The sequence below is a fragment of the Eublepharis macularius genome, chromosome 15 (assembly GCF_028583425.1).
Source record: "Eublepharis macularius isolate TG4126 chromosome 15, MPM_Emac_v1.0, whole genome shotgun sequence".
Taxonomy (NCBI): Eukaryota; Metazoa; Chordata; class Lepidosauria; order Squamata; family Eublepharidae; genus Eublepharis; species Eublepharis macularius.
Genome location: NC_072804.1, coordinates 8,442,792 through 8,450,391, shown reverse-complemented (window position 1 = coordinate 8,450,391; position 7,600 = coordinate 8,442,792). Strand labels below are relative to the sequence as shown.

At 46.8% G+C, this 7,600-nt stretch overlaps 1 pseudogene; it reads left to right on the top strand.

The window, feature by feature from the left end:
* Positions 1–5,958: 5,958 nt before the first annotated feature.
* On the top strand, positions 5,959–6,521 carry LOC129343620 (calcium load-activated calcium channel-like; annotated as a pseudogene).
* Positions 6,522–7,600: the final 1,079 nt, after the last annotated feature.

The window sequence follows — 7,600 nt, the reverse complement described above, 5'->3', positions numbered from 1 at the left end:
GCGGGCATTGCCACCTGCTCTGCTTGTGATCTCGGCTGGGTGAAGGGGGGAGCAGGTATTGCTACATGCTCTGCTCCTGATCCCAGTTGGGTGAAGATGAGGAGTGGGCATTGCCACCTGCTCCACTCCTGATCCCAGCTGGGTGAGGGGGGTGGGTGGGCATTGCCACCTTCTCCACTCCTGATCCCAGCTAGGTGATGGTGGGTGGGTCAGCATTGCCCCCTGATTTGCACCTGTTCCCTGCTGGGTGAAGGTAGGGGATGGGCATCAACCCCCTGTTCCGCTCCTTATCCCAGCTGGTTGAAGGCAAGGGATGGGCATTGCCACCTGTTCCACTCCTGGTCCCAGCTGGGTGCAGGGGGGGGCAGGCATTGCTGCCTGCTCCATGCCTGATCCCGGCCTGGGCTTCCCACTGTGGTGCGCTCTCTGGTGCTCTGGCTGCCTCATCTGGGCTTCCCTCCACAGCTGCACCTTCTGGAGGCACACCAGGGTAGGAAGTGAGTTGTCTTGAATACACTTAGCTTTTTATATAGTGGGATTAGTGATTCTATATAGATTTGTATCCGTATATAATGTATGGTGGTGGAAAGTGGCATCGAGTCATAGCTGACTTATTCTGACCCCTGCTCGGGTTTTTAAGGCAAGAGATTAACATATGTGATTTGCCATTGCCTACCTCAGCAACCCTGGTCTTCTTTGGAGGTTTCTCATCCAATTACTAACCAAGGCCAACCCTGCTTAGCTTCTGAAAACTGATGAGAATAGGGTTGCCTGGGCTATCTAGGTCGGGATATATAATGTATAGTCTAACAAATTCTATGCTTAGAATAGTTAGAGATTTTCTGTTATCTCCATTGGGACAGTTTACATTAAGTTATGTTTTTCAAAAAATACCAATCAACCCTAGTTAAACCAGCAAAACTCCTCTCACGTTGAGCTTGCGTAGCTGAGAACGGAGCCTGCTCAAATGCATCTCTCTTCCCACCCCCCTCATATATGCCCTTTTAATTTATAAACTCCTAGACATGGATGTAGGAATAAAAGCATATGATGATGAATTTTAGTGCAAGATGCCACTGGAGGATTTTGTCAAATAAATTCCCCCTTTAAGGACGTTCATAATATCTGGGAGTTTTGCACAGTTGGCCTCCCTTCTTGAGTACTAAATACTGGAGAAAGCATATTTTAAAGAAGACTTTTATATTTTATTGATACCTTGAAACAGCCGTTCTTTTATTTGGTTGCTTGTTTATAATCTCTAATGTCCCAAATGTTCGCAAGCAAGGCAGTCCAACTCCTCCTGCTTCAAAGGAGCAAGCAGGCAGACAGAAGATCAGAAAGCTGAGGGGGAGAGAAAAGAGACTCCGAGGGGACAGGATCCATCCCCCCAAAGCTCCCTTCACCCCAGGACAGCCCTGCTGGGGCCTCCTCCTCCTCATATCATCCTCAAGCATCACCAACGTACAGACACCAGGCAAGCCAATGTCTCTCTTTTAATGGTATAAGCTTCCCTTTCATAGGATGGGTCTGGGCTGGATAGCTTCATGAGGGATCTCCCAGTGGTACCTGTGAACTGCATGGCATTTGCCGGCACACTTCTTGCTGTCCACCAACTGTTCTTAAAGTGTGGGCAGGCCAGGAGGGCTTTTTAAGTTTCTGATATTAATGGTACGATGCAAACAGTGGTTTTATGTAAAGTTTTTTTACCTAGGCAAATAGCAGAGTGATATTCTAAAAAGCCAGCAGGACTTGCTTTTGAACAAATACAATTGCACTAAAATGCCCGTAACTGAAATTTCTGTTGAGGCTATCAGACCTTCCCACTTTTAATATTTTTTAAAAATATATAAATCAGGTGGAAGTTGGTAATAGCATCTTTACATCAACTTTTTCAGTTTTCAAAAATCATTTATGTTCCTATCAAAATGTGGCCAGAATCTCTCTCTTTACCACACCCATGTGCAGGGACAAGGGAACGGGCTCCCTTACTGGAGGGTAGGGTCACACTTGGGTCCAACAGTGCTCAGGAGGGGGCAAGGGCACCAATCACACAGAGTCCCCCCTCCCCCCCCTATCAGCTGCTGTGGGCCCTTTGTTCCTTTTTTTCCACACAACTAAAGGGTGCCATTCTTTGATTAGAGGCTGCAGCGCCTTCTATGGGCTTGGAGCCTGCTTGCTGTCCCCTCTCACCTGGGGAGCAGCTCTACCTGGTGATGATCTCTGCCTGCCTTGTCCTCTCTGTCTCCAGTCCCTTCCTTGAGAACTAGCTCTACTCTTCATTTGAGTGAGTGCCTACAAGAAAGTATTCCCTTGCCTTGACCTTGGCAGTCTTCTTTCTTTGCAGTCTGTCCTCCCTCTTGCCCAGCTGGGACTTTTATCAGGTTCCAGTCTGAGGAAGAGGAAGATGCCCCACCTGCTGAAGTACTTCCTCATCCCTACTCCAGCTGCTATTAAACTTAGTTGGGTTTGTAGCAGTGCAGATCTTATGTGTGGCTCTTCTCCTTCACCAGTAAGTATTGAAATAGAAGAACTAATGATGTAGTTTTATTCAAGTGAATGAAAATATAGCAAAATCTGGTATTGGCACAGGTGGTGATATCATTTGTTCTGCTATCCACTAAGTCATACACCTGGACAGTGCTGGAACTGTGGCCTTGGCATTTCCATCACTACTTCCTCCGGTTGCCTCCCTGTTGTCTCTTTTTTTAGCCAAGGGTGGAAGAATCCTCCCAATGACCCAACATGTGAACTGCTTCTGCATTTTTAGCATCACTTCTGAACTGCTTTGATTTAACTTAAATTGCTTTCTTCCAATTTTCATTCATTGTTATCTACTGCAATCCTTCAGTATGGGGAAAGGGTATACATGCAAATATAAATGCAAATATACCTGCAAAAATAAATACAGACTATACACTATATGCATGGCTATAGTTTTCATTTCCTTTAGAAACATATAAAACCTGGCTTTTTATTTCAGACTAATAACAAAGCCTGTTGTAGGAAAAAATACAATGGGCTCTAGAAAAGAGAGGGTGGACAGGTGGGCATTGCCTCCTTGTCCATGACTGATCCCAGCCAGGTGAAGGAGGGGAGGGCATTGCCACCTACTCTGCTACTGATACTAGCCAGGTGAAGGGGGAGCAAGTATTGCCGCCTGATCCACACCCGATTCCAGCGGGTTGAAGGGGGAGTGGACATTGCCACCTGCTCTGCTCTTGATCCAGGCTGGGTGAAGGGGGTTGGGCATTGCCATCTGTTCCACGCCTGATTCCTTCCAGGTGAAGGGGGGCAGGCATTTCTGCCTGCTCCACTCCTGATCCCAGCCAGGTGAAGAGGGTTTGGACATTGTCTCCTGCTCCAGGCCTGAGCCCAGCTAGATGAAGGTGGGGAGTGGGCATTGTCACCTGCTTCACACTTGATCGCAGTCAGGTGAAGGGAGGGTGGGTGTTGCCTCCTGCTCTGCGCCTGATTCCATTTGGGTAAAAGGGGTGAGCATTGCTGCTTTGTGTCTGATCCTGGCTGGGTGGGGAGGCATTGCCACCTGCTCCATGCCTGATTCTGGCAGATTGAAGGGAAGTGGGCATTGCCACCTGCTCCACTCCTAATCCCAGCTGGATGAAGAGGGGAGTGGACTTTGCCTCCTGTTCCACACCTAATCCTGGCCAGGTGATGGCAGGGGGGACAGACATTACCACCTGCTCTGTTCCTGATCCTAGCTGGGTGAAATTGGGAGGCGGGTATTGCCACCTGATCTGCATCTGATCCCGATGAGGTAAAGGAGGGGCAGTTATTTCCACCTGCTCTGCTCCTGATCTCAGCCCGGGTGAAGAGGGGTTGGATATTGCCTCCTGCTCCAGGCCTGATCCCAGCTGGGTAAAGTGGGGTGGGCATTGCTGCCTGCTCCGCACCTGATCCTAGCCAGGTGATGATGGGGGTGGGCATTGCCAGTTTGGTGTAGTGGTTAAGAGTGCGGGACTCTAATCTGGAGAGCCGGGTTTGATTTCCCACTCCTCCACTTGAAGCCAGCTGGGTGACCTTGGGCTAGTCACAGTTCTCCGGAGCTCTCTCAGCCCCACCCACCTCACAGGGTGTTTTGTTGTGAGGATAATAATGACATACTTTGTAAACTGCTCTGAGTGGGCATTAAGTTGTCCTGAAGGGCGGTATATAAATCGAATGTTGTTGTTGTTGTTGTTGTTGTTGTTATTATTATTATTATTGACACCTGCTCTGTGCCTGATCCCAGCTGGGTGAAAGCAGAGGGTGGGCATTGCCACCTGCTCTGCTTCTGGTCCCAGCTGGGTGAATGGGGGGTGGGCATTGCAGCCTGCTCCACTCCAGATCCCAGCTGGGTGAAGGCGGGGGTAGGCATTGGCACCTGCTCCACTCCTGATCCCAGCTGGGGGAAGGCAGGGACAGGCATTGCTGCCTGCTCCATGCCTGATCTTGACCTGGGCTTCCCACCATGGCGTGCTTTTGGAGGGACGGGCTGCCTCTTCTGGGATTCCCTCCATGGTATCATCCTCTGGAGGCACACCAGGGTAGGAAGTGAGTTGCCTTTTATATAGTTGGAGATGCTAGTACATCTGATGGTATTGAAGGAAAGATCAAATTAGTGTCAAACGCTTGGATCCTATACTATGGTTCCATGTGCACTTCTCTCCAGGTTCTTTGAAGGCAGTCCTCTGTTATGGAACTCACATCTTCTCAAGCTAGGCACATACATTCACACAGTTCCAGCATTATTCATTAGGCCCTAAAGTGACAGTGTGGATCTGCAGTGCTTGGAAAGAAGCACACTCTGTGCAAAGGTATAAAATTCAATATTTTTAGACAATATTTTTAGACAATATTTTAAGGGATTCTACATGGTTTACCACTGAATTTCACCCCAAACAACATTCTGATTTGGAGATTCCTGCTTGGGCTGGAAGCATTTCACATGTTTCTAAAATGAGTAAAATGTTTCCCACCCCATTATTGGCATATTATTTGTACCAATAATGGTTTTTGTAGGCTCAGTGGACTTCACATTTGGCTGAGTGGCTGTACAGCACCATTTAGTTGGTTGTGCAGGAAGTGGACTAAAGTACATTCCAGGGTGTTTTATTTCTAAGCTTCTAACAGGCTTCCATATGAGCAAAGGTTGACTTTATTTGATAACTTGCTCTGACACCAATTTTCATGACAAGGTATTTGTGAAAAGCAGTCAGCCCCTTCCAATAGATCTATTTTGATATATTCACTGGCAGGGAATGATCTCTGTGTGTGGTTGCAACATTGACCAGCATTGTGAAAAATACTGCTAAAGCAACACCGTTGTTTGAATATTCAGTTAGAACACATTCTGATGTTATAATGTCAGCTAAAAGCACGGAGCGGTGGCTCCAATTTCACCCTTTGTAGGCACTGAAGCCAATCTTATGAGCACTGTAAAATCACAGAATGATAGAATGATAGAGTCGTAGAGTTGGAAGGGGCCATACAGACCATCTAGCCCAACCCCCTGCCCAGTGCAGGATCAGCCTAAAGCATCTCTGACAAATATTCATCCAGCCTCTTCTTGAAAACTGTCTGTGAAGGGGAGCTCACCACCTCCCTAGGCAGCTGATTCCACTTTTGAACTACTCTGACCGGGAAAAAGTTCTTCCTAATATCCAGCCAGTTCCTTTGTTGCATGTAATTTAAGCCCATTGTTTTGGGTCCTACCCTCAGCTGCCAACTGGAACAGGTCCCTGCCCTCCTCCAAATGACAGCCTTTCAAATACTTAAAGAGAGCAATCATGTCCCCCCTCAATCTCCTCTTCTCCAAACTAAACATTCCTAAGGCCCTCAGTCTTTCCTCGTAGGGCTCAGTCTCCAGACCTCTGATCATCCTCATTGCTCTCCTCTACACCCTCTCGATTCCAGCCTGGCCTACCTTTTCTTCAGGTGTCTCTGCCATCGGGCCCTAAGATGAGCACAATGTTCACGGACACCGTCCTGATCATCTTCATCTCGGTGTGCACCGCGCTGCTGGCCCAGGGCATAGCATGGGTGCTGGTGTATAGAACAGACAAATACAAGAGGCTGAAAGCAGAGGTGGAGAAGCAGAGTAAAAAACTGGAAAAAAGGGAACCATAACAGAATCAGCTGGCCGACAACAGAAAAAGAAAATAGAGAGGCAAGAAGAAAAACTGAAGAACAACAACAGAGATCTGTCAATGGTTCGGATGAAATCTATGTTCGCAATTGGCTTTTGTTTCACTGCTCTGATGGGAATGTTCAATTCTATATTTGATGGTCATGTGGTTGCCGAACTCCCCTTTGTACCCCTGTCCCATATCCAGGCCTTGTCCCATAGTAATCTTCTTGGAGAGGATTACACAGATGGTTCCTTTATCTTCCTCTACATTTTGTGCACCATGTCTATTCGGCAGAATATCAAGAAATTGCTGGGCTTGGCTCCTTCCCGAGTGGCCACCAAGCCGGAAGGAGGATTCCTTGGGCCACCACCTCAAGTTTGGAAGTTCTCCTGAGGACCAGAAAATAATTCCTATCAGATCATCTTGATCATCCCAAAGAAACAGTAGTACAGACAGTTCTTGAACCTCATTAAATTCTCAACTTACATTTTTTCGTCACAGTCACGTCTTCACAAATCATCTTGTTCTGTGCCTCAAGCTGTTAAACATGACAAGAAGTAACGTTAGACAGGGAGAGCCAAGGTTTAAATAAAGTATGTTCTTAAAAAAGAAAATCTCTCAGCCATCAGAACAAATAATATTTTTTCAAGCATTGTGGCCTTCATGTACTACTATGCTCACCAGTGTTTGAAACCTTCCTCCAGCCTAGGATGCCTTTCTCCAAATGAAGTGGTTTTCCCTTCATCAGACGGAAGATGGTTGTTATGGAGGGGTACAGACTTCATGGAGTGGAGTGGTAAGATACCAGCTATTTTCTCATCGTATAAGCAGAGATGTCATGTTCCTGTCCCAAGAAGCTTACAAGAAGCTCAACAGCATACAGACCACAGAGTAAGAAGAGTGGAATAGGAAAGATGGTAGCGAAGAATGAATGGATGAATGCAAATGCAACTTGCATATATTTATGTTGGCTTGGAGGCAATTGTTACTTATCACAGTTGAGTAGACAGATGGCACGGCACTACACTCCAAATGAAAACACAAGGCTTGAGAAGGGGCTCAACCTGGTACTACAAAATGAAGACATCAGATTTGGACAAGCTAGGGATTTATTAATGGCTGATCGGCACAACCATACTCAATTTACTTCCCTCACCTTTCAATGTGGGTTACCCTATCTAGGGGCCATGTTTTTACACAACAAGTAATGAAAAGATAGAATATACAGCCAATGGAAGTGATAATGTTCAGATTAGACAGACTGATGTAAGATAAGACTATCAATGACTACTAGCCATGTGGACATAGAGTCGCTCGAGATGACACGTCAGCTAAAGAAAATTGCTGCTGTTTAAAATAATGGCAGTCAAACAAGCTCAGAACAGCACCTCAAGGGGAGGGATCACTCCTGCCTTCTCCCAAGACATTTTCCTGTACAGAAACATTACTGGGGAGGGGGGAGGGGGTTATTT